Source organism: Ambystoma mexicanum, chromosome 14, assembly GCF_040938575.1.
Source record: "Ambystoma mexicanum isolate Mex_15411 chromosome 14, UKY_AmexF1_1, whole genome shotgun sequence".
Lineage (NCBI taxonomy): Eukaryota > Metazoa > Chordata > Amphibia > Caudata > Ambystomatidae > Ambystoma > Ambystoma mexicanum.
Window position 1 is genome coordinate 593,602,978 of NC_090940.1, and position 27,995 is coordinate 593,630,972.

The following is a 27,995-nucleotide window of genomic DNA, read 5'->3' on the forward strand; positions in this document are numbered from 1 at the left end:
GGTCACGAAAAATGCATCCTACACCCCAGAAAGTTCAGTATATGTTAGCAGCCCTAAAAGGCCTTAAAATGCATCTTATGCCTGCAAAAAGGTTGAAAACTTTGGAGGCCCAAAAAAGGGGTTTACAGACATCCTAGACCCCCTAAAGTCCAGAAATTGTTGGTGGCCCATAAACTGTGTCAGAGAGCTCTGAATGTCCCAAAAACATTTGCAGCCTGAAAGGGGCATTAACCCGCATCCTAGACCACTGAATTTCCCCAAAATATTTTGGGCACGAAAAATGCATCCTACACCCGTGAACGTTCAGAATATGTTAGCAGGCAAAAAAGGCCTTAAAATGCATCTGAGGCCTGCAAAAAGGTTGAAAACTTTGGAGGCCCAAAAAAGGGGTTTACATACATCCTAGACCCCCTAAAATCCAGAAAATATTGGTGGCCCAAAAACTGTGTCAGAGAGCTCTGAATGTCCCAAAAACATTTGCAGCCCGAAAGGGGCATTAACCCGCACCCTAGACCACTGAAATTCTCAAAAATATTTTGGGCACAGAAAATGCATCCTACATCCCTGGACGTTCAGAATATGTTACAGGCAAAAAAGGCCTTAAAATGCATCTTAGGCCTGCAAAAAGGTTGAAAACTTTGGAGGACCAAAAAAGGGGTTTACAGACATCCTAGACCCCCTAAAGTCCAGAAAATGTTGGTGGCCCAAAAACTGTGTCAGAGAGCTCTGAATGTCCCAAAAACATTTGCAGCAGGAAAGGGGCATAAACCCGCATCCTAGACCACTGAAATTCTCAAACATATTTTGGGCACGGAAAATGCATCATACACCCCTGGACGTTCAGAATATGTTAGCAGGCAAAAAAGGCCTTAAAATGCATCTTAGGCCTGCAAAAAGGTTGAAAACCTTGGAGGCACAAAAAAGGGGTTTACAGACATCCTAGACACCCTAAAGTCCAGAAAATGTTGGTGGCCCAAAAAATGTGTCAGAGAGCTCTGAATGCGCCAAAAACATTTGCAGCCTGAAAGGGGCATTAACCCGCATCCTAGACCACTGAATTTCTCAAAAATATTTTGGGCACGAAAAATGCATCCTACACCCCTGAAAGTTCAGTATATGTTACCAACCCAAAAAAGGCCTTAAAATGCATATTAGGCCTGCAAAAAGGTTGAAAACTTTGGACGCCCAAAAAAGGGGTTTACAGACATCCTAGACCCCCTAACGTCCAGAAAATGTTGGTGGCCCAAAAACTGTGTCAGAGAGCTCTGAATGTCCCAAAAATATTTGCAGCCTGAAAGGGGCATTAACCCGCATCCTAGACCACTGAAATTCTCAAAAGTATTTCGGGCACGAAAAATGCATCCTACACCCCTGAAAGTTCAGAATATGATAGCAGCCCAAAAAAGATGCCTTAAAATGCATCTTAGGCCTGCAAAAAGGTTGAAAACTTTGGAGGCTCAAAAAAGGGGTTTACAGACATCCTAGACCCCCTAAAGTCCAGAAAATGTTGGTGGCCCAACAACTGTGTCAGATGCTCTGAATGTCCCAAAAACATTTGCAGCTTGAAAGGGGCATTAACCCGCATCCTAGACCACAGAAATTCCCAAAAATATATTGGGCACGAAAAATGCATCCTACACCCCAGAAAGTTCAGTATATGTTAGCAGCCCTAAAAGGCCTTAAAATGCATCTTATGCCTGCAAAAAGGTTGAAAACTTTGGAGGCCCAAAAAAGGGGTTTACAGACATCCTAGACCCCCTAAAGTCCAGAAATTGTTGGTGGCCCATAAACTGTGTCAGAGAGCTCTGAATGTCCCAAAAACATTTGCAGCCTGAAAGGGGCATTAACCTGCATCCTAGACCACTGAATTTCCCAAAAATATTTTGGGCACGAAAAATGCATCCTTCACCCGGGAACGTTCAGAATATGTTACAGGCAAAAAAGGCCTTAAAATGCATCTTAGGCCTGCAAAAAGGTTGAAAACTTTGGAGGACCAAAAAAGGGGTTTACAGCCATCCTAGACCCCCTAAAGTCCAGAAAATGTTGGTGGCCCAAAAACTGTGTCAGAGAGCTCTGAATGTCCCAAAAACATTTGCAGCAGGAAAGGGGCATAAACCCGCATCCTAGACCACTGAATTTCTCAAAAATATTTTGGGCACGAAAAATGCATCCTACACCCCTGAAAGTTCAGAATATGTTAGCAGCTCAAAAAAGGCCTTAAAATGCATCTTAGGCCTGCAAAAAGGTTGAAAACTTTGGAGGCCCAAGAAAGGGGGTTACAGGCATCCTAGACGACCTAAAGTCCAGAAAATGTTGGTGGCCCAAAAACTGTCAGAAAGCTCTGAATGACCCAAAAACATTTGCAGCTTGAAAGGGGCATTAACCCGCACCCTAGACCACTGAAATTCCCAAAAATATATTGGGCACGAAAAATGCATCCTACACCCCTGAAAGTTCAGTATATGTTAGCAGCCCAAAAAAGGCCTTAAAATGCATCTTAGACCTGCATAAAGGTTGAAAATTTTGGATGCCCAAAAAAGGGGTTTACAGGCATCCTAGAGCCCCTAAAGTCCAGAAAATGTTGGTGGCCCATAAACTGTGTCAGAGAGCTCTGAATGACCCAAAAACATTTGCAGCTTGAAAGGGGCATTAACCCGCACCCTAGACCACAGAAATTCCCAAAAATATATTGGGCACGAAAAATGCATCCTACACCCCAGAACGTTCAGTATATGTTAGCAGCCCAAAAAAGGCCTTAAAATGCATCTTAAGCCTGCAAAAAGGTTGAAAACTTTGGAGGCCCAAAAAAGGGGTTTACAGACATCCTAGACACCCTAAAGTCCAGAAAATGTTGGTGGCCCAAAAACGGTGTCAGAAAGCTCTGAATGTCCCAAAAACATTTGCAGCCTGAAAGGGCCATTAACCCGCATCCTAGACCACTGAAAATCCCAAAAACATATTGGGCACGAAAAATGCATCCTACACCCCTGAAAGTTCAGTATATGTTACCAACCCAAAAAAGGCCTTAAAATGCATATTAGGCCTGCAAAAAGGTTGAAAACTTTGGACGCCCAAAAAAGGGGTTTACAGACATCCTAGACCCCCTAAAGTCCAGAAAATGTTGCTGGCCCAAAAACTGTGTCAGAGAGCTCTGAATGTCCCAAAAATATTTGCAGCCTGAAAGGGCCATTAACCCGCATCCTAGACCACTGAAAATCCCAAAAACATATTGGGCATGAAAAATGCATCCTACACCCCTGAAAGTTCAGTATATGTTACCGACCCAAAAAAGGCCTTAAAATGCATATTAGGCCTGCAAAAAGGTTGAAAACTTTGGACGCCCAAAAAAGGGGTTTACAGACATCCTAGACCCCCTAACGTCCAGAAAATGTTGGTGGCCCAAAAACTGTGTCAGAGAGCTCTGAATGTCCCAAAAATATTTGCAGCCTGAAAGGGGCATTAACCCGCATCCTAGACCACTGAAATTCTCAAAAGTATTTCGGGCAAGAAAAATGCATCCTACACCCCTGAAAGTTCAGAATATGATAGCAGCCCAAAAAAGAGGCCTTAAAATGCATCTTAGGCCTGCAAAAAGGTTGAAAACTTTGGAGGCCCAAAAAAGGGGTTTACAGACATCCTAGACCCCCTAAAAGTCCAGAAAATGTTGGTGGCCCAACAACTGTGTCAGATGCTCTGAATGTCCCAAAAACATTTGCAGCTTGAAAGGGGCATTAACCCGCATCCTAGACCACAGAAATTCCCAAAAATATATTGGTCACGAAAAATGCATCCTACACCCCAGAAAGTTCAGTATATGTTAGCAGCCCTAAAAGGCCTTAAAATGCATCGTATGCCTGCAAAAAGGTTGAAAACTTTGGAGGCCCAAAAAAGGGGTTTACAGACATCCTAGACCCCCTAAAGTCCAGAAATTGTTGGTGGCCCATAAACTGTGTCAGAGAGCTCTGAATGTCCCAAAAACATTTGCAGCCTGAAAGGGGCATTAACCCGCATGCTAGACCACTGAATTTCCCAAAAATATTTTGGGCACGAAAAATGCATCCTACACCCGTGAACGTTCAGAATATGTTAGCAGGCAAAAAAGGCCTTAAAATGCATCTGAGGCCTGCAAAAAGGTTGAAAACTTTGGAGGCCCAAAAAAGGGGTTTACATACATCCTAGACCCCCTAAAATCCAGAAAATATTGGTGGCCCAAAAACTGTGTCAGAGAGCTCTGAATGTCCCAAAAACATTTGCAGCCCGAAAGGGGCATTAACCCGCACCCTAGACCACTGAAATTCTCAAAAATATTTTGGGCACAGAAAATGCATCCTACATCCCTGGACGTTCAGAATATGTTACAGGCAAAAAAGGCCTTAAAATGCATCTTAGGCCTGCAAAAAGGTTGAAAACTTTGGAGGACCAAAAAAGGGGTTTACAGACATCCTAGACCCCCTAAAGTCCAGAAAATGTTGGTGGCCCAAAAACTGTGTCAGAGAGCTCTGAATGTCCCAAAAACATTTGCAGCAGGAAAGGGGCATAAACCCGCATCCTAGACCACTGAAATTCTCAAAAATATTTTGGGCACGGAAAATGCATCATACACCCCTGGACGTTCAGAATATGTTAGCAGGCAAAAAAGGCTTTAAAATGCATCTTAGGCCTGCAAAAAGGTTGAAAACCTTGGAGGCACAAAAAAGGGGTTTACAGACATCCTAGACACCCTAAAGTCCAGAAAATGTTGGTGGCCCAAAAAATGTGTCAGAGAGCTCTGAATGCACCAAAAACATTTGCAGCCTGAAAGGGGCATTAACCCGCATCCTAGACCACTGAATTTCTCAAAAATATTTTGGGCACGAAAAATGCATCCTACACCCCTGAAAGTTCAGAATATGTTAGCAACTCAAAAAAGGCCTTCAAATGCATCTTAGGCCTGCAAAAAGGTTGAAAACTTTGGAGGCCCAAGAAAGGGGTTTACAGGCATCCTAGACCACCTAAAGTCCAGAAAATGTTGGTGGCCCAAAAACTGTCAGAAAGCTCTGAATGACCCAAAAACATTTGCAGCTTGAAAGGGGCATTAACCCGCACCCTAGACCACTGAAATTCCCAAAAATATATTGGGCACGAAAAATGCATCCTACACCCCTGAAAGTTCAGTATATGTTAGCAGCCCAAAAAAGGCCTTAAAATGCATCTTAGGCCTACAAAAAGCTGGAAAACATTGGAGGCCCAAAAAAGGGGTTTACGGACATCCTAGACCCCCTAAAGTCCAGAAAATGTTGGTCGCCCAAAAACTGTGTCAGAGAGCTCTGAATGTCCCAAAAACATTTGCAGCAGGAAAGGGGCATTAACCCGCATCCTAGACCACTGAAATTCTCAAAAATATTTTGGGCACGGAAAATGCATCATACACCCCTGGACGTTCAGAATATGTTAGCAGGCAAAAAAGGCCTTAAAATGCATCTTAGGCCTGCAAAAAGGTTGAAAACTTTGGAGGCCCAAAAAAGGAGTTTACAGACATCCTAGACCCCCTAAAGTCCAGAAAATGTTGGTGGCCCAAAAACTGTGTCAGAGAGCTCTGAATGTGCCAAAAACATTTGCAGCATGAAAGGGGCATTAACCCGCATCCTAGACCACTGAAATTCCCAAAAATATATTGGGCACGAAAAATGCACCCTACACCCCTGAAAGTTCAGTATATGTTAGCAGCCCAAAAAAGGCCTTAAAATGCATCTTAGGCCTACAAAAAGGTTGAAAACTTTGGAGGCCCAAAAAAGGGGTTTACAGACATCCTAGACCCCCTAAAGACCAGAAAATGTTGGTGGCCCAAAAACTGTGTCAGAGAGCTCTGAATGACCCAAAAACATTTGCAGCTTGAAAGGGGCATTAACCCGCACCCTAGACCACAGAAATTCCCAAAAATATATTGGGCACGAAAAATGCATCCTACACCCCAGAAAGTTCAGTATATGTTAGCAGCCCAAAAAAGGCCTTAAAATGCATCTTAAGCCTGCAAAAAGGTTGAAAACTTTGGAGGCCCAAAAAAGGGGTTTACAGACATCCTAGACACCCTAAAGTCCAGAAAATGTTGGTGGCCCAAAAACGGTGTCAGAAAGCTCTGAATGTCCCAAAAACATTTGCAGCCTGAAAGGGCCATTAACCCGCATCCTAGACCACTGAAATTCCCAAAAACATATTGGGCACGAAAAATGCATCCTACACCCCTGAAAGTTCAGTATTTGTTACCAACCCAAAAAAGGCCTTAAAATGCATATTAGGCCTGCAAAAAGGTTGAAAACTCTGGACGCCCAAAAAAGGGGTTTACAGACATCCTAGACCCCCTTAAGTCCAGAAAATGTTGCTGGCCCAAAAACTGTGTCAGAGAGCTCTGAATGTCCCAAAAATATTTGCAGCCTGAAAGGGCCATTAACCCGCATCCTAGACCACTGAAAATCCCAAAAACATATTGGGCATGAAAAATGCATCCTACACCCGTGAAAGTTCAGTATATGTTACCAACCCAAAAAAGGCCTTAAAATGCATATTAGGCCTGCAAAAAGGTTGAAAACTTTGGACGCCCAAAAAAGGGGTTTACAGACATCCTAGACCCCCTAACGTCCAGAAAATGTTGGTGGCCCAAAAACTGTGTCAGAGAGCTCTGAATGTCCCAAAAATATTTGCAGCCTGAAAGGGGCATTAACCCGCATCCTAGACCACTGAAATTCTCAAAAGTATTTCGGGCACGAAAAATGCATCCTACACCCCTGAAAGTTCAGAATATGATAGCAGCCCAAAAAAGAGGCCTTAAAATGCATCTTAGGCCTGCAAAAAGGTTGAAAACTTTGGAGGCCCAAAAAAGGGGTTTACAGACATCCTAGACCCCCTAAAGTCCAGAAAATGTTGGTGGCCCAACAACTGTGTCAGATGCTCTGAATGTCCCAAAAACATTTGCAGCTTGAAAGGGGCATTAACCCGCATCCTAGACCAAAGAAATTCCCAAAAATATATTGGGCACGAAAAATGCATCCTACACCCCAGAAAGTTCAGTATATGTTAGCAGCCCTAAAAGGCCTTAAAATGCATCTTATGCCTGCAAAAAGGTTGAAATCTTTGGAGGCCCAAAAAAGGGGTTTACAGACATCCTAGACCCCCTAAAGTCCAGAAATTGTTGGTGGCCCATAAACTGTGTCAGAGAGCTCTGAATGTCCCAAACACATTTGCAGCCTGAAAGGGGCATTAACCCGCATCCTAGACCACTGAATTTCCCAAAAATATTTTGGGCACGAAAAATGCATCCTACACCCGTGAACGTTCAGAATATGTTAGCAGGCAAAAAAGGCCTTAAAATGCATCTGAGGCCTGCAAAAAGGTTGAAAACTTTGGAGGCCCAAAAAAGGGGTTTACATACATCCTAGACCCCCTAAAATCCAGAAAATATTGGTGGCCCAAAAACTGTGTCAGAGAGCTCTGAATGTCCCAAAAACATTTGCAGCCCGAAAGGGGCATTAACCCGCACCCTAGACCACTGAAATTCTCAAAAATATTTTGGGCACAGAAAATGCATCCTACATCCCTGGACATTCAGAATATGTTACAGGCAAAAAAGGCCTTAAAATGCATCTTAGGCCTGCAAAAAGGTTGAAAACTTTGGAGGACCAAAAAAGGGGTTTACAGACATCCTAGACCCCCTAAAGTCCAGAAAATGTTGGTGGCCCAAAAACTGTCAGAAAGCTCTGAATGACCCAAAAACATTTGCAGCTTGAAAGGGGCATTAACCCGCACCCTAGACCACTGAAATTCCCAAAAATATATTGGGCACGAAAAATGCATCCTACACCCCTGAAAGTTCAGTATATGTTAGCAGCCCAAAAAAGGCCTTAAAATGTATCTTAGGCCTACAAAAAGCTTGAAAACTTTGGAGGCCCAAAAAAGGGGTTTACGGACATCCTAGACCCCCTAAAGTCCAGAAAATGTTGGTCGCCCAAAAACTGTGTCAGAGAGCTCTGAATGTCCCAAAAACATTTGCAGCAGGAAAGGGGCATTAACCCGCATCCTAGACCACTGAAATTCTCAAAAATATTTTGGGCACGGAAAATGCATCATACACCCCTGGACGTTCAGAATATGTTAGCAGGCAAAAAAGGCCTTAAAATGCATCTTAGGCCTGCAAAAAGGTTGAAAACTTTGGAGGCCCAAAAAAGGAGTTTACAGACATCCTAGACCACCTAAAGTCCAGAAAATGTTGATGGCTCAAAAACTTTGTCAGAGAGCTATGAATGTCCTAAAAACATTTGCAGCCTGAAAGGGGCATTAACCCGCATCCTAGACCACTGAAATTCCCAAAAATATATTGGGCACGAAAAATGCATCCTAAACCCCTGAAAGTTCAGTATATGTTAGCAGCCCAAAAAAGGCCTTAAAATGCATCTTAGGCCTACAAAAAGGTTGAAAACTTTGGAGGCCCAAAAAAGGGGTTTACAGACATCCTAGACCCCCTAAAGACCAGAAAATGTTGGTGGCCCAAAAACTGTGTCAGAGAGCTCTGAATGACCCAAAAACATTTGCAGCTTGAAAGGGGCATTAACCCGCACCCTAGACCACTGAAATTCCCAAAAATATATTGGGCACGAAAAATGCATCCTACACCCCTGAAAGTTCAGTATATGTTAGCAGCCCAAAAAAGGCCTTAAAATGCATCTTAGGCCTACAAAAAGGTTGAAAACTTTGGAGGCCCAAAAAAGGGGTTTACAGACATCCTAGACCCCCTAAAGACCAGAAAATGTTGGTGGCCCAAAAACTGTTTCAGAAAGCTCTGAATGTCCCAAAAACATTTGCAGCCTGAAAGGGCCATTACCCCGCATCCTAGACCACTGAAAATCCCAAAAACATATTGGGCACGAAAAATGCATCCTACACCCCTGAAAGTTCAGTATATGTTACCAACCCAAAAAAGGCCTTAAAATGCATATTAGGCCTGCAAAAAGGTTGAAAACTTTGGGCGCCCAAAAAAGGGGTTTACAGACATCCTAGACCCCCTAAAGTCCAGAAAATGTTGCTGGCCCAAAAACTGTGTCAGAGAGCTCTGAATGTCCCAAAAATATTTGCAGCCTGAAAGGGCCATTAACCCGCATCCTAGACCACTGAAATTCTCAAAAATATTTCGGGCACGAAAAATGCATCCTACACCCCTGAAAGTTCAGAATATGATAGCAGCCCAAAAAAGAGGCCTTAAAATGCATTTTAGGCCTGCAAAAAGGTTGAAAACTTTGGAGGCCCAAAAAAGGGGTTTACAGACATCCTAGACCCCCTAAAGTCCAGAAAATGTTGGTGGCCCAACAACTGTGTCAGAGAGCTCTGAATGTCCCAAAAACATTTGCAGCTTGAAAGGGGCATTAACCCGCATCCTAGACCACAGAAATTCCCAAAAATATATTGGGCATGAAAAATGCATCCTACACCCGTGAACGTTCAGAATATGTTAGCAGGCAAAAAAGGCCTTAAAATGCATCTGAGGCCTGCAAAAAGGTTGAAAACTTTGGAGGCCCAAAAAAGGGGTTTACAGACATCCTAGACCCCCTAAAATCCAGAAAATATTGGTGGCCCAAAAACTGTGTCAGAGAGCTCTGAATGTCCCAAAAACATTTGCAGCCCGAAAGGGGCATTAACCCGCACCCTAGACCACTGAAATTCTCAAAAATATTTTGGGCACAGAAAATGCATCCTACATCCCTGGACGTTCAGAATATGTTACAGGCAAAAAAGGCCTTAAAATGCATCTTAGGCCTGCAAAAAGGTTGTAACCTTTGGAGGACCAAAAAAGGAGTTTACAGACATCCTAGACCCCCTAAAGTCCAGAAAATGTTGGTGGCCCAAAAACTGTGTCAGAGAGCTCTGAATGTCCCAAAAACATTTGCAGCAGGAAAGGGGCATAAACCCGCATCCTAGACCACTGAAATTCTCAAAAATATTTTGGGCACGGAAAATGCATCATACACCCCTGGATGTTCAGAATATGTTAGCAGGCAAAAAAGTCCTTAAAATGCAGCTAAGACCTGCAAAAAGGTTGAAAACCTTGGAGGCCCAAAAAAGGTGTTTACAGACATCCTAGACACCCTAAAGTCCAGAAAATGTTGGTAGCCCAAAAAATGTGTCAGAGAGCTCTGAATGCGCCAAAAACATTTGCAGCCTGAAAGGGGCATTAACCCGCATCCTAGACCACTGAATTTCTCAAAAATATTTTGGGCACGAAAAATGCATCCTACACCCCTGAAAGTTCAGAATATGTTAGCAGCTCAAAAAAGGCCTTAAAATGCATCTTAGGCCTGCAAAAAGGTTGAAAACTTTGGAGGCCCAAGAAAGGGGTTTACAGGCATCCTAGACCACCTAAAGTCCAGAAAATGTTGGTGGCCCAAAAACTGTCAGAAAGCTCTGAATGACCCAAAAACATTTGCAGCTTGAAAGGGGCATTAACCCGCACCCTAGACCACTGAAATTCCCAAAAATATATTGGGCACGAAAAATGCATCCTACACCCCTGAAAGTTCAGTATATGTTAACAGCCCAAAAAAGGCCTTAAAATGCATCTTAAGCCTACAAAAAGGTTGAAAACTTTGGAGGCCCAAAAAAGGGGTTTACGGACATCCTAGACCCCCTAAAGTCCAGAAAATGTTGTTTTCCCAAAAACTGTGTCAGAGAGCTCTGAATGTGCCAAAAACATTTGCAGCCTGAAAGGGGCATTAACCCGCATCCTAGACCACTGAAATTCTCAAAAATATTTTGGGCACGAAAAATGCATCCTACACCCCTGAAAGTTCAGAATATGTTAGCAGCCCAAAAAAGGCCTTAAAATGCATCTTAGGCCTGCAAAAAGGTTGAACATTTTGAAGGCCCAAGAAAGGGGTTTACAGGCATCCTAGACCACCTAAAGTCCAGAAAATGTTGATGGCTCAAAAACTTTGTCAGAGAGCTATGAATGTCCTAAAAACATTTGCAGCCTGAAAGGGGCATTAACCCGCACCCTAGACCACTGAAATTCCCAAAAATATATTGGGCACGAAAAATGCATCCTACACCCCTGAAAGTTCAGTATATGTTAGCAGCCCAAAAAAGGCCTTAAAATGCATCTTAGACCTGCATAAAGGTTGAAAACATTGGATGCCCAAAAAAGGGGTTTACAGGCATCCTAGAGCCCCTAAAGTCCAGAAAATGTTGGTGGCCCATAAACTGTGTCAGAGAGCTCTGAATGACCCAAAAACATTTGCAGCTTGAAAGGGGCATTAACCCGCACCCTAGACCACAGAAATTCCCAAAAATATATTGGGCACGAAAAATGCATCCTACACCCCAGAACGTTCAGTATATGTTAGCAGCCCAAAAAAGGCCTTAAAATGCATCTTAAGCCTGCAAAAAGGTTGAAAACTTTGGAGGCCCAAAAAAGGGGTTTACAGACATCCTAGACACCCTAAAGTCCAGAAAATGTTGGTGGCCCAAAAACGGTGTCAGAAAGCTCTGAATGTCCCAAAAACATTTGCAGCCTGAAAGGGCCATTAACCCGCATCCTAGACCACTGAAAATCCCAAAAACATATTGGGCACGAAAAATGCATCCTACACCCCTGAAAGTTCAGTATATGTTACCAACCCAAAAAAGGCCTTAAAATGCATATTAGGCCTGCAAAAAGGTTGAAAACTTTGGACGCCCAAAAAAGGGGTTTACAGACATCCTCGACCCCCTAAAGTCCAGAAAATGTTGCTGGCCCAAAAACTGTGTCAGAGAGCTCTGAATGTCCCAAAAATATTTGCAGCCTGAAAGGGCCATTAACCCGCATCCTAGACCACTGAAAATCCCAAAAACATATTGGGCATGAAAAATGCATCCTACACCCCTGAAAGTTCAGTATATGTTACCAACCCAAAAAAGGCCTTAAAATGCATATTAGGCCTGCAAAAAGGTTGAAAACTTTGGACGCCCAAAAAGGGGGTTTACAGACATCCTAGACCCCCTAACGTCCAGAAAATGTTGGTGGCCCAAAAACTGTGTCAGAGAGCTCTGAATGTCCCAAAAATATTTGCAGCCTGAAAGGGGCATTAACCCGCATCCTAGACCACTGAAATTCTCAAAAGTATTTCGGGCACGAAAAATGCATCCTACACCCCTGAAAGTTCAGAATATGATAGCAGCCCAAAAAAGAGGCCTTAAAATGCATCTTAGGCCTGCAAAAAGGTTGAAAACTTTGGAGGCCCAAAAAAGGGGTTTACAGACATCCTAGACCCCCTAAAGTCCAGAAATTGTTGGTGGCCCATAAACTGTGTCAGAGAGCTCTGAATGTCCCAAAAACATTTGCAGCCTGAAAGGGGCATTAACCCGCATCCTAGACCACTGAATTTCCCAAAAATATTTTGGGCACGAAAAATGCATCCTACACCCGTGAACGTTCAGAATATGTTAGCAGGCAAAAAAGGCCTTAAAATGCATCTGAGGCCTGCAAAAAGGTTGAAAACTTTGGAGGCCCAAAAAAGGGGTTTACATACATCCTAGACCCCCTAAAATCCAGAAAATATTGGTGGCCCAAAAACTGTGTCAGAGAGCTCTGAATGTCCCAAAAACATTTGCAGCCCGAAAGGGGCATTAACCCGCACCCTAGACCACTGAAATTCTCAAAAATATTTTGGGCACAGAAAATGCATCCTACATCCCTGGACGTTCAGAATATGTTACAGGCAAAAAAGGCCTTAAAATGCATCTTAGGCCTGCAAAAAGGTTGCAAACTTTGGAGGACCAAAAAAGGGGTTTACAGACATCCTAGACCCCCTAAAGTCCAGAAAATGTTGGTGGCCCAAAAACTGTGTCAGAGAGCTCTGAATGTCCCAAAAACATTTGCAGCAGGAAAGGGGCATAAACCCGCATCCTAGACCACTGAAATTCTCAAAAATATTTTGGGCACGGAAAATGCATCATACACCCCTGGACGTTCAGAATATGTTAGCAGGCAAAAAAGGCCTTAAAATGCATCTTAGGCCTGCAAAAAGGTTGAAAACCTTGGAGGCACAAAAAAGGGGTTTACAGACACCCTAGACACCCTAAAGTCCAGAAAATGTTGGTGGCCCAAAAAATGTGTCAGAGAGCTCTGAATGCGCCAAAAACATTTGCAGCCTGAAAGGGGCATTAACCCGCATCCTAGACCACTGAATTTCTCAAAAATATTTTGGGCACGAAAAATGCATCCTACACCCCTGAAAGTTCAGAATATGTTAGCAACTCAAAAAAGGCCTTCAAATGCATCTTAGGCCTGCAAAAAGGTTGAAAACTTTGGAGGCCCAAGAAAGGGGTTTACAGGCATCCTAGACCACCTAAAGTCCAGAAAATGTTGGTGGCCCAAAAACTGTCAGAAAGCTCTGAATGACCCAAAAACATTTGCAGCTTGAAAGGGGCATTAACCCGCACCCTAGACCACTGAAATTCCCAAAAATATATTGGGCACGAAAAATGCATCCTACACCCCTGAAAGTTCAGTATATGTTAGCAGCCCAAAAAAGGCCTTAAAATGCATCTTAGGCCTACAAAAAGCTGGAAAACATTGGAGGCCCAAAAAAGGGGTTTACGGACATCCTAGACCCCCTAAAGTCCAGAAAATGTTGGTCGCCCAAAAACTGTGTCAGAGAGCTCTGAATGTCCCAAAAACATTTGCAGCAGGAAAGGGGCATTAACCCGCATCCTAGACCACTGAAATTCTCAAAAATATTTTGGGCACGGAAAATGCATCATACACCCCTGGACGTTCAGAATATGTTAGCAGGCAAAAAAGGCCTTAAAATGCATCTTAGGCCTGCAAAAAGGTTGAAAACTTTGGAGGCCCAAAAAAGGAGTTTACAGACATCCTAGACCCCCTAAAGTCCAGAAAATGTTGGTGGCCCAAAAACTGTGTCAGAGAGCTCTGAATGTGCCAAAAACATTTGCAGCATGAAAGGGGCATTAACCCGCATCCTAGACCACTGAAATTCCCAAAAATATATTGGGCACGAAAAATGCATCCTACACCCCTGAAAGTTCAGTATATGTTAGCAGCCCAAAAAAGGCCTTAAAATGCATCTTAGGCCTACAAAAAGGTTGAAAACTTTGGAGGCCCAAAAAAGGGGTTTACAGACATCCTAGACCCCCTAAAGACCAGAAAATGTTGGTGGCCCAAAAACTGTGTCAGAGAGCTCTGAATGACCCAAAAACATTTGCAGCTTGAAAGGGGCATTAACCCGCACCCTAGACCACAGAAATTCCCAAAAATATATTGGGCACGAAAAATGCATCCTACACCCCAGAAAGTTCAGTATATGTTAGCAGCCCAAAAAAGGCCTTAAAATGCATCTTAAGCCTGCAAAAAGGTTGAAAACTTTGGAGGCCCAAAAAAGGGGTTTACAGACATCCTAGACACCCTAAAGTCCAGAAAATGTTGGTGGCCCAAAAACGGTGTCAGAAAGCTCTGAATGTCCCAAAAACATTTGCAGCCTGAAAGGGCCATTAACCCGCATCCTAGACCACTGAAATTCCCAAAAACATATTGGGCACGAAAAATGCATCCTACACCCCTGAAAGTTCAGTATATGTTACCAACCCAAAAAAGGCCTTAAAATGCATATTAGGCCTGCAAAAAGGTTGAAAACTCTGGACGCCCAAAAAAGGGGTTTACAGACATCCTAGACCCCCTTAAGTCCAGAAAATGTTGCTGGCCCAAAAACTGTGTCAGAGAGCTCTGAATGTCCCAAAAATATTTGCAGCCTGAAAGGGGCATTAACCCGCATCCTAGACCACTGAAATTCTCAAAAGTATTTCGGGCACGAAAAATGCATCCTACACCCCTGAAAGTTCAGAATATGATAGCAGCCCAAAAAAGAGGCCTTAAAATGCATCTTAGGCCTGCAAAAAGGTTGAAAACTTTGGAGGCCCAAAAAAGGGGTTTACAGACATCCTAGACCCCCTAAAGTCCAGAAAATGTTGGTGGCCCAACAACTGTGTCAGAGAGCTCTGAATGTCCCAAAAACATTTGCAGCTTGAAAGGGGCATTAACCCGCATCCTAGACCACAGAAATTCCCAAAAATACATTGGGCACGAAAAATGCATCCTACACCCCAGAAAGTTCAGTATATGTTAGCAGCCCTAAAAGGCCTTAAAATGCATCTTATGCCTGCAAAAAGGTTGAAATCTTTGGAGGCCCAAAAAAGGGGTTTACAGACATCCTAGACCCCCTAAAGTCCAGAAATTGTTGGTGGCCCATAAACTGTGTCAGAGAGCTCTGAATGTCCCAAACACATTTGCAGCCTGAAAGGGGCATTAACCCGCATCCTAGACCACTGAATTTCCCAAAAATATTTTGGGCACGAAAAATGCATCCTACACCCGTGAACGTTCAGAATATGTTAGCAGGCAAAAAAGGCCTTAAAATGCATCTGAGGCCTGCAAAAAGGTTGAAAACTTTGGAGGCCCAAAAAAGGGGTTTACATACATCCTAGACCCCCTAAAATCCAGAAAATATTGGTGGCCCAAAAACTGTGTCAGAGAGCTCTGAATGTCCCAAAAACATTTGCAGCCCGAAAGGGGCATTAACCCGCACCCTAGACCACTGAAATTCTCAAAAATATTTTGGGCACAGAAAATGCATCCTACATTCCTGGACATTCAGAATATGTTACAGGCAAAAAAGGCCTTAAAATGCATCTTAGGCCTGCAAAAAGGTTGAAAACTTTGGAGGACCAAAAAAGGGGTTTACAGACATCCTAGACCCCCTAAAGTCCAGAAAATGTTGGTGGCCCAAAAACTGTGTCAGAGAGCTCTGAATGTCCCAAAAACATTTGCAGCAGGAAAGGGGCATAAACCCGCATCCTAGACCACTGAAATTCTCAAAAATATTTTGGGCACAGAAAATGCATCCTACATCCCTGGACATTCAGAATATGTTACAGGCAAAAAAGGCCTTAAAATGCATCTTAGGCCTGCAAAAAGGTTGAAAACTTTGGAGGCCCAAGAAAGGGGTTTACAGGCATCCTAGACCACCTAAAGTCCAGAAAATGTTGGTGGCCCAAAAACTGTCAGAAAGCTCTGAATGACCCAAAAACATTTGCAGCTTGAAAGGGGCATTAACCCGCACCCTAGACCACTGAAATTCCCAAAAATATATTGGGCACGAAAAATGCATCCTACACCCCTGAAAGTTCAGTATATGTTAGCAGCCCAAAAAAGGCCTTAAAATGCATCTTAGGCCTACAAAAAGCTTGAAAACTTTGGAGGCCCAAAAAAGGGGTTTACGGACATCCTAGAACCCCTAAAGTCCAGAAAATGTTGGTCGCCCAAAAACTGTGTCAGAGAGCTCTGAATGTCCCAAAAACATTTGCAGCAGGAAAGGGGCATTAACCCGCATCCTAGACCACTGAAATTCTCGAAAATATTTTGGGCACGGAAAATGCATCATACACCCCTGGACGTTCAGAATATGTTAGCAGGCAAAAAAGGCCTTAAAATGCATCTTAGGCCTGCAAAAAGGTTGAAAACTTTGGAGGCCCAAAAAAGGAGTTTACAGACATCCTAGACCCCCTAAAGTCCAGAAAATGTTGGTGGCCCAAAAACTGTGTCAGAGAGCTCTGAATGTGCCAAAAACATTTGCAGCATGAAAGGGGCATTAACCCGCATCCTAGACCACTGAAATTCTCAAAAATATTTTGGGCACGAAAAATGCATCCTACACCCCTGAAAGTTCAGAATATGTTAGCAGCTCAAAAAAGGCCTTAAAATGCATCTTAGGCCTGCAAAAAGGTTGAAAATTTTGAAGGCCCAAGAAAGGGGTTTACAGGCATCCTAGACCACCTAAAGTCCAGAAAATGTTGATGGCTCAAAAACTTTGTCAGAGAGCTATGAATGTCCTAAAAACATTTGCAGCCTGAAAGGGGCATTAACCCGCATCCTAGACCACTGAAATTCCCAAAAATATATTGGGCACGAAAAATGCATCCTACACCCCTGAAAGTTCAGTATATGTTAGCAGCCCAAAAAAGGCCTTAAAATGCATCTTAGGCCTACAAAAAGGTTGAAAACTTTGGAGGCCCAAAAAAGGGGTTTACAGACATCCTAGACCCCCTAAAGACCAGAAAATGTTGGTGGCCCAAAAACTGTGTCAGAGAGCTCTGAATGACCCAAAAACATTTGCAGCTTGAAAGGGGCATTAACCCGCACCCTAGACCACAGAAATTCCCAAAAATATATTGGGCACGAAAAATGCATCCTACACCCCAGAAAGTTCAGTATATGTTAGCAACCCAAAAAAGGCCTTAAAATGCATCTTAAGCCTGCAAAAAGGTTGAAAACTTTGGAGGCCCAAAAAAGGGGTTTACAGACATCCTAGACACCCTAAAGTCCAGAAAATGATGGTGGCCCAAAAACGGTGTCAGAAAGCTCTGAATGTCCCACAAACATTTGCAGCCTGAAAGGGCCATTAACCCGCATCCTAGACCACTGAAAATCCCAAAAACATATTGGGCACGAAAAATGCATCCTACACCCCTGAAAGTTCAGTATATGTTACCAACCCAAAAAAGGCCTTAAAATGCATATTAGGCCTGCAAAAAGGTTGAAAACTTTGGACGCCCAAAAAAGGGGTTTACAGACATCCTAGACCCCCTAAAGACCAGAAAATGTTGCTGGCCCAAAAACTGTGTCAGAGAGCTCTGAATGTCCCAAAAATATTTGCAGCCTGAAAGGGCCATTAACCCGCATCCTAGACCACTGAAAATCCCAAAAACATATTGGGCATGAAAAATGCATCCTACACCCGTGAAAGTTCAGTATATGTTACCAACCCAAAAAAGGCCTTAAAATGCATATTAGGCCTGCAAAAAGGTTGAAAACTTTGGACGCCCAAAAAAGGGGTTTACAGACATCCTAGACCCCCTAACGTCCAGAAAATGTTGGTGGCCCAAAAACTGTGTCAGAGAGCTCTGAATGTCCCAAAAATATTTGCAGCCTGAAAGGGGCATTAACCCGCATCCTAGACCACTGAAATTCTCAAAAGTATTTCGTGCACGAAAAATGCATCCTACACCCCTGAAAGTTCAGAATATGATAGCAGCCCAAAAAAGAGGCCTTAAAATGCATCTTAGGCCTGCAAAAAGGTTGAAAACTTTGGAGGCCCAAAAAAGGGGTTTACAGACATCCTAGACCCCCTAAAGTCCAGAAAATGTTGGTGGCCCAACAACTGTGTCAGATGCTCTGAATGTCCCAAAAACATTTGCAGCTTGAAAGGGGCATTAACCCGCATCCTAGACCACAGAAATTCCCAAAAATATATTGGGCAAGAAAAATGCATCCTACACCCCAGAAAGTTCAGTATATGTTAGCAGCCCTAAAAGGCCTTAAAATGCATCTTATGCCTGCAAAAAGGTTGAAAACTTTGGAGGCCCAAAAAAGGGGTTTACAGACATCCTAGACCCCCTAAAGTCCAGAAATTGTTGGTGGCCCATAAACTGTGTCAGAGAGCTCTGAATGTCCCAAAAACATTTGCAGCCTGAAAGGGGCATTAACCCGCATCCTAGACCACTGAATTTCCCAAAAATATTTTGGGCACGAAAAATGCATCCTACACCCGTGAACGTTCAGAATATGTTAGCAGGCAAAAAAGGCCTTAAAATGCATCTGAGGCCTGCAAAAAGGTTGAAAACTTTGGAGGCCCAAAAAAGGGGTTTACATACATCCTAGACCCCCTAAAATCCAGAAAATATTGGTGGCCCAAAAACTGTGTCAGAGAGCTCTGAATGTCCCAAAAACATTTGCAGCCCGAAAGGGGCATTAACCCGCACCCTAGACCACTGAAATTCTCAAAAATATTTTGGGCACAGAAAAAGCATCCTACTTCCCTGGACATTCAGAATATGTTACAGCCAAAAAAGGCCTTAAAATGCATCTTAGGCCTGCAAAAAGGTTGAAAACTTTGGAGGACCAAAAAAGGGGTTTACAGACATCCTAGACCCCCTAAAGTCCAGAAAATGTTGGTGGCCCAAAAACTGTGTCAGAGAGCTCTGAATGTCCCAAAAACATTTGCAGCAGGAAAGGGACATAAACCCGCATCCTAGACCACTGAAATTCTCAAAAATATTTTGGGCACGGAAAATGCATCATACACCCCTGGACGTTCAGAATATGTTAGCAGGCAAAAAAAGCCTTAAAATGCATCTTAGGCCTGCAAAAAGGTTGAAAACCTTGGAGGCACAAAAAAGGGGTTTACAGACATCCTAGACACCCTAAAGTCCAGAAAATGTTGGTGGCCCAAAAAATGTGTCAGAGAGCTCTGAATGCGCCAAAAACATTTACAGCCTGAAAGGGGCATTAACCCGCATCCTAGACCACTGAATTTCTCAAAAATATTTTGGGCACGAAAAATGCATCCTACACCCCTGAAAGTTCAGAATATGTTAGCAACTCAAAAAAGGCCTTAAAATGCATCTTAGGCCTGCAAAAAGGTTGAAAACTTTGGAGGCCCAAGAAAGGGGTTTACAGGCATCCTAGACCACCTAAAGTCCAGAAAATGTTGGTGGCCCAAAAACTGTCAGAAAGCTCTGAATGACCCAAAAACATTTGCAGCTTGAAAGGGGCATTAACCCGCACCCTAGACCACTGAAATTCCCAAAAATATATTGGTCACGAAAAATGCATCCTACACCCCTGAAAGTTCAGTATATGTTAGCAGCCCAAAAAAGGCCTTAAAATGCATCTTAGGCCTACAAAAAGCTTGAAAACTTTGGAGGCCCAAAAAAGGGGTTTACGGACATCCTAGACCCCCTAAAGTCCAGAAAATGCTGGTCGCCTAAAAACTGTGTCAGAGAGCTCTGAATGTCCCAAAAACATTTGCAGCAGGAAAGGGGCATTAACCCGCATCCTAGACCACTGAAATTCTCAAATATATTTTGGGCACGGAAAATGCATCATACACCCCTGGACGTTCAGAATATGTTAGCAGGCAAAAAAGGCCTTAAAATGCATCTTAGGCCTGCAAAAAGGTTGAAAACTTTGGAGGCCCAAAAAAGGAGTTTACAGACATCCTAGACCCCCTAAAGTCCAGAAAATGTTGGTGGCCCAAAAACTGTGTCAGAGAGCTCTGAATGTGCCAAAAACATTTGCAGCATGAAATGGGCATTAACCCGCATCCTAGACCACTGAAATTCTCAAAAATATTTTGGGCACAGAAAAAGCATCCTACTTCCCTGGACATTCAGAATATGTTACCGCCAAAAAAGGCCTTAAAATGCATCTTAGGCCTGCAAAAAGGTTGAAAACTTTGGAGGACCAAAAAAGGGGTTTACAGACATCCTAGACCCCCTAAAGTCCAGAAAATGTTGGTGGCCCAAAAACTGTGTCAGAGAGCTCTGAATGTCCCAAAAACATTTGCAGCAGGAAAGGGACATAAACCCGCATCCTAGACCACTGAAATTCTCAAAAATATTTTGGGCACGGAAAATGCATCATACACCCCTGGACGTTCAGAATATGTTAGCAGGCAAAAAAAGCCTTAAAATGCATCTTAGGCCTGCAAAAAGGTTGAAAACCTTGGAGGCACAAAAAAGGGGTTTACAGACATCCTAGACACCCTAAAGTCCAGAAAATGTTGGTGGCCCAAAAAATGTGTCAGAGAGCTCTGAATGCGCAAAAAACATTTACAGCCTGAAAGGGGCATTAACCCGCATCCTAGACCACTGAATTTCTCAAAAATATTTTGGGCACGAAAAATGCATCCTACACCCCTGAAAGTTCAGAATATGTTAGCAACTCAAAAAAGGCCTTAAAATGCATCTTAGGCCTGCAAAAAGGTTGAAAACTTTGGAGGCCCAAGAAAGGGGTTTACAGGCATCCTAGACCACCTAAAGTCCAGAAAATGTTGGTGGCCCAAAAACTGTCAGAAAGCTCTGAATGACCCAAAAACATTTGCAGCTTGAAAGGGGCATTAACCCGCACCCTAGACCACTGAAATTCCCAAAAATATATTGGTCACGAAAAATGCATCCTACACCCCTGAAAGTTCAGTATATGTTAGCAGCCCAAAAAAGGCCTTAAAATGCATCTTAGGCCTACAAAAAGCTTGAAAACTTTGGAGGCCCAAAAAAGGGGTTTACGGACATCCTAGACCCCCTAAAGTCCAGAAAATGCTGGTCGCCTAAAAACTGTGTCAGAGAGCTCTGAATGTCCCAAAAACATTTGCAGCAGGAAAGGGGCATTAACCCGCATCCTAGACCACTGAAATTCTCAAATATATTTTGGGCACGGAAAATGCATCATACACCCCTGGACGTTCAGAATATGTTAGCAGGCAAAAAAGGCCTTAAAATGCATCTTAGGCCTGCAAAAAGGTTGAAAACTTTGGAGGCCCAAAAAAGGAGTTTACAGACATCCTAGACCCCCTAAAGTCCAGAAAATGTTGGTGGCCCAAAAACTGTGTCAGAGAGCTCTGAATGTGCCAAAAACATTTGCAGCATGAAATGGGCATTAACCCGCATCCTAGACCACTGAAATTCTCAAAAATATTTTGGGCACGAAAAATGCATCCTACACCCCTGAAAGTTCAGAATATGTTAGCAGCCCAAAAAAGGCCTTAAAATGCATCTTAGGCCTGCAAAAAGGTTGAAAACTTTGAAGGCCCAAGAAAGGGGTTTACAGGCATCCTAGACCACCTAAAGTCCAGAAAATGTTGATGGCTCAAAAACTTTGTCAGAGAGCTATGAATGTCCTAAAAACATTTGCAGTCTGAAAGGGGCATTAACCCGCATCCTAGACCACTGAAATTCCCAAAAATATATTGGGCACGAAAAATGCATCCTACACCCCTGAAAGTTCAGAATATGTTAGCAGCCCTAAAAGGCCTTAAAATGGATCTTATGCCTGCAAAAAGGTTGAAAGCTTTGGAGGCCCAAAAAAGGGGTTTACAGACATCCTAGACCCCCTAAAGTCCAGAAAATGTTGGTGGCCCATAAACTGTGTCAGAGAGCTCTGAATGTCCCAAAAACATTTGCAGCCTGAACGGGGCATTAACTCGCATCCTAGACCACTGAATTTCCCAAAAATATTTTGGGCACGAAAAATGCATCCTACACCCGTGAACGTTCAGAATATGTTAGCAGGCAAAAAAGGCCTTAAAATGCATCTTAGGCCTGCAAAAAGGTTGAAAACTTTGGAGGCCCAAAAAAGGTGTTTACAGACATCCTAGACCCCCTAAAGTCCAGAAAATGTTGGTGGCCCAAAAACTGTCAGAGAGCTCTGAATGACCCAAAAACATTTGGAGCCCGAAAGGGGCATTAACCCGCACCCTAGACCACTGAAATTCCCAAAAATATATTGGGCACGAAAAATGCATCCTACAACACTGAAAGTTCAGAATATGTTAGCAGCCCAAAAAAGGCCTTAAAATGCATCTTAGGCCTGCAAAAAGGTTGAAAACTTTGGAAGCCCAAAAAAGGGGTTTACAGACATCCTAGACCCTCCAAAGTCCAGAAAATGTTGGTGGCCCAAAAACTGTCAGAAAGCTCTGAATGACCCAAAAACATTTGCAGCTTGAAAGGGGCATTAACCCGCACCCTAGACCACTGAAATTCCCAAAAATATATTGGGCACGAAAAATGCATCCTACAACCCTGAAAGTTCAGTATATGTTAGCAGCCCAAAAAAGGCCTTAAAATGCATCTTAGGCCTGCAAAAAGGTTGAAAACTTTGGAGGCCCAAAAAAGGGGTGTACAGGCATCCTAGACCCCGTAAAGTCCAGGAAATGTTGGTGGCCCAAAAACTGTGTCAGAGAGCTATGAATGTCCCAAAAACATTTGCAGCCCGAAAGGGGCATTAACCCGCACCCTAGACCACTGAAATTCTCAAAAATATTTTGGGCACGAAAAATGCATCCTACACCCGTGAAAGATCAGTATATGATAGCAGCCCAAAAAAGGCCTAAAAATCCATCTTAGGCCTGCAAAAAGGTTGGACACTTTGGATGCCCAAAAAAGAGGTTTACAGGCATCCTAGACCCCCTAAAGTCCAGATAATGTTGGTTGCCCAAAAACTGTGTTAGAGAGCTCTGAATGTCCCAAAAATATTTGCAGCCTGAAAGAGGCATTAACCCACATCCTAGACCACTGAATTTCCCAAAAATATTTTGGGCACGGAAAATGCATCCTATACCCCTGAACGTTCAGAATATGTTAGCAGCCCAAAAAAGGCCTTAAAATGCATCTTAGGCCTGCAAAAAGGTTGAAAACTTTGGAAGCCCAAAAAAGGGGTTTACAGACATCCTAGACCCTCTAAAGTCCAGAAAATGTTGGTGGCCCAAAAACTGTGTCAGAGAACTCTGAATGTCCCAAAAACATTTGCAGCCGTAAAGGGGCATTAACCCGCACCCTAGACCACTGAATTTCCCAAAAATGTTATGGGCACAGAAAATGCATCCTACACCCGTGAACGTTCAGAATATGTTAGCAGGCAAAAAAGGCCTTAAAATGCATCTGAGGCCTGCAAAAAGGTTGAAAACTTTGGAGGCCCAAAAAAGGGGTTTACAGACATCCTAGACCCTCTAAAGTCCAGAAAATGTTGGTGGCCTAAAAACTGTCAGAAAGCTCTGAATGACCCAAAAACATTTGCAGCTTGAAAGGGGCATTAACCCGCACCCTAGACAACTGAAATTCCCAAAAATATATTGGGCACGAAAAATGTATCCTACACCCCTGAAAGGGCAGAATATGTTAGTAGCCCAAAAAAGGCCTTAAAATGCATCTTAGGCCTGCAAAAATGTTGAAAACTTTGGAGGCCCAAAAAAGGGGTTTACAGACATCCTAGACCCCCTAAAGTCCAGAAAATATTGGTGGCCCAAAAACTGCCAGAGAGCTCTGAATGACCCAAAAACATTTGCAGCTTGAAAGGGGCATTAACCCGCACCCTAGACCACTATAATTCCCAAAAATATATTGGCCACGAAAAATGCATCCTACACCCCTGAAAGTTCAGTTTATGTTAGCAGCCCAAAATAGGCCTTACAATGCTTCTTAGGAATGCAAAAAGGTTGATAACTTTGGAGGACCAAAAAAGGGGCTTACAGACATCCGAGACCCCCTAAAGTCCAGAAAATGTTGGTGGCCCAAAAATTGTGTGAGAGAGCTCTGAATGTCCCAAAAACAATTGCAGCTTGAAATGGGCATTAACCTGCACCCTAGACCACTGAAATTCCCAAAAATATATTGGGCACGAAAAATACATCCTACAACCCTGAAAGTTCAGTATATGTTAGCAGCTCAAAAAAGGCCTTAAAATGCATCTTAGGCCTGCAAAAAGGTTGAAAACTTTGGAGGCCCTAAAAAGGGGTGTTCAGGCATCCTAGACCCCCTAAAGTCCGGGAAATGTTGGTGGCCCAAAAACTGTCAGAGAGATCTGAATGTCCCAAAAACATTTGCAGCCTGAAAGGGGCATTAACCTGCACCCTAGACCACTGAAATTCCCAAAAATATATTGGGCACGAAAAATGCATCCTACACCCCCGAAAGTTCAGAATATGTTAGCAGCCAGAAAAAGGCTTTAAAATGCACCTTAGGCCTGCAAAAAGGTTGAAAACTTTGGAGGACCAAAAAATGGGGTGTACAGACATCCTAGACCCCATAAAGTCCACAAAATGTTGTTGGCCCAAAAACTGCCAGAGAGCTCTGAATGACCAAAAAACATTTGCAGCTTGAAATGGGCATTAACTCGCACCCTAGACCACTAAAATTCCCAAACAATATATTGGGCACAGAAAATGCATCCTACACCCCTGGACGTTCAGAATATGTTAGCAGGCAAAAAAGGCCTTAAAATGCATCTTAGGCCTGCAAAAAGGTTGAAAACTTTGGAGGCCCAAAAAAGGGGTTTACAGACATCCTAGACCCCCTAAAGTCCAGAAAATGTTGGTGGCCCAAAAACTGTCAGAGAGCTCTGAATGACCCAAAAACATTTGGAGCCCGAAAGGGGCATTAACCCGCACCCTAGACCACTGAAATTCCCAAAAATATATTGGGCACGAAAAATGCATCCTACACCCCTGAAAGTTCAGAATATGTTAGATGCCCAAAAAAGGCCTTAAAATGCATCTTAGGCCTGCAAAAAGGTTGAAAACTTTGGAGGCCCAAAAAAGGGGTTTACAGACATCCTAGACCCCCTAAAGTCCAGAAAATATTGGTGGCCCAAAAACTGTCAGAGAGCTCTGAATGACCCAAAAACATTTGCAGCTTGAAAGGGGCATTAACCCGCACCCTAGACCACTATAATTCCCAAAAATATATTGGCCACGAAAAATGCATCCTACACCCCTGAAAGTTCAGTTTATGTTAGCAGCCCAAAATAGGCCTTACAATGCTTCTTAGGAATGCAAAAAGGTTGATAACTTTGGAGGACCAAAAAAGGGGCTTACAGACATCCGAGACCCCCTAAAGTCCAGAAAATGTTGGTGGCCCAAAAATTGTGTGAGAGAGCTCTGAATGTCCCAAAAACAATTGCAGCTTGAAAGGGGCATTAACCTGCACCCTAGACCACTGAAATTCCCAAAAATATATTGGGCACGAAAAATACATCCTACAACCCTGAAAGTTCAGTATATGTTAGCAGCCCAAAAAAGGCCTTAAAATGCATCTTAGGCCTGCAAAAAGGTTGAAAACTTTGGAGGCCCTAAAAAGGGGTGTACAGGCATCCTAGACCCCCTAAAGTCCGGGAAATGTTGGTGGCCCAAAAACTGTCAGAGAGATCTGAATGTCCCAAAAACATTTGCAGCCTGAAAGGGGCATTAACCTGCACCCTAGACCACTGAAATTCCCAAAAATATATTGGGCACGAAAAATGCATCCTACACCCCCGAAAGTTCAGAATATGTTAGCAGCCAGAAAAAGGCTTTAAAATGCACCTTAGGCCTGCAAAAAGGTTGAAAACTTTGGAGGACCAAAAAATGGGGTGTACAGACATCCTAGACCCCATAAAGTCCACAAAATGTTGTTGGCCCAAACACTGCCAGAGAGCTCTGAATGACCAAAAAACATTTGCAGCTTGAAATGGGCATTAACTCGCACCCTAGACCACTAAAATTCCCAAACAATATATTGGGCACAGAAAATGCATCCTACACCCCTGGACGTTCAGAATATGTTAACAGGCAAAAAAGGCCTTAAAATGCATCTTAGGCCTGCAAAAAGGTTGAAAACTTTGGAGGCCCAAAAAAGGGGTTTACAGACATCCTAGACCCCCTAAAGTCCAGAAAATGTTGGTGGCCCAAAAACTGTCAGAGAGCTCTGAATGACCCAAAAACATTTGGAGCCCGAAAGGGGCATTAACCCGCACCCTAGACCACTGAAATTCCCAAAAATATATTGGGCACGAAAAATGCATCCTACACCCCTGAAAGTTCAGAATATGTTAGATGCCCAAAAAAGGCCTTAAAATGCATCTTAGGCCTGCAAAAAGGTTGAAAACTTTGGAGGCCCAAAAAAGGGGTTTACAGGCATCCTAGACCCCCTAAAGTCCAGATAAAGTTGGTTGCCCAAAAACTGTGTTAGAGAGCTCTGAATGTCCCAAAAATATTTGCAGCCTGAAAGAGGCATTAACCCACATCCTAGACCACTGAATTTCCCAAAAATATTTTGGGCACGGAAAATGCATCCTATACCCCTGAACGTTCAGAATATGTTAGCAGCCCAAAAAAGGCCTTAAAATGCATCTTAAGAATGCAAAAAGGTTGAAAACTTTTGAAGCCCAAAAAAGGGGTTTACAGACATCCTAGACCCTCTAAAGTCCAGAAAATGTTGGTGGCCCAAAAACTGTCAGAAAGCTCTGAATGACCCAAAAACATTTGCAGCTTGAAAGGGGCATTAACGCGCACCCTAGACCACTGAAATTCCCAAAAATATATTGGGCACGAAAAATGCATCCTACAACCCTGAAAGTTCAGTATATGTTAGCTGCCCAAAAAAGGCCTTAAAATGCATCTTAGGCCTGCAAAAAGGTTGAAAACTTTGGAGGCCCAAAAAAGGGGTTTACAGGCATCCTAGACCCCCTAAAGTCCAGATAAAGTTGGTTGCCCAAAAACTGTGTTAGAGAGCTCTGAATGTCCCAAAAATATTTGCAGCCTGAAAGAGGCATTAACCCACATCCTAGACCACTGAATTTCCCAAAAATATTTTGGGCACGGAAAATGCATCCTATACCCCTGAACGTTCAGAATATGTTAGCAGGCAAAAAAGGCCTTAAAATGCATCTGAGGCCTGCAAAAAGGTTGAAAACTTTGGAGGCCCAAAAAAGGGGTTTACAGAAATCCTAGACCCTCTAAAGTCCTGAAAATGTTGGTGGCCCAAAAACTGTCAGAAAGCTCTGAATGACCCAAAAACATTTGCAGCTTGAAAGGGGCATTAACCCGCACCCTAGACCACTGAAATTCCCAAAAATATATTGGGCACGAAAAATGCATCCTACACCCCTGAAAGTTCAGAATATGTTAGTAGCCCAAAAAAGGCCTTAAAATGCATCTTAGGCCTGCAAAAATGTTAAAAACTTTGGAGGCCCAAAAAAGGGGTTTACAGACATCCTAGACCCTCTAAAGTCCAGAAAATGTTGGTGGCCCAAAAACTGTCAGAAAGCTCTGAATGACCCAAAAACATTTGCAGCTTGAAAGGGGCATTAACCCGCACCCTAGACCACTGAATTTCCCAAAAATATTTTGGGCACAGAAAATGCATCCTACACCCGTGAACGTTCAGAATATGTTAGCAGGCAAAAAAGGCCTTAAAATGCATCTGAGGCCTGCAAAAAGGTTGAAAACTTTGGAGGCCCAAAAAAGGGGTTTACAGAAATCCTAGACCCTCTAAAGTCCTGAAAATGTTGGTGGCCCAAAAACTGTCAGAAAGCTCTGAATGACCCAAAACATTTGCAGCTTGAAAGGGGCATTAACCCGCACCCTAGACCACTGAAATTCCCAAAAATATAT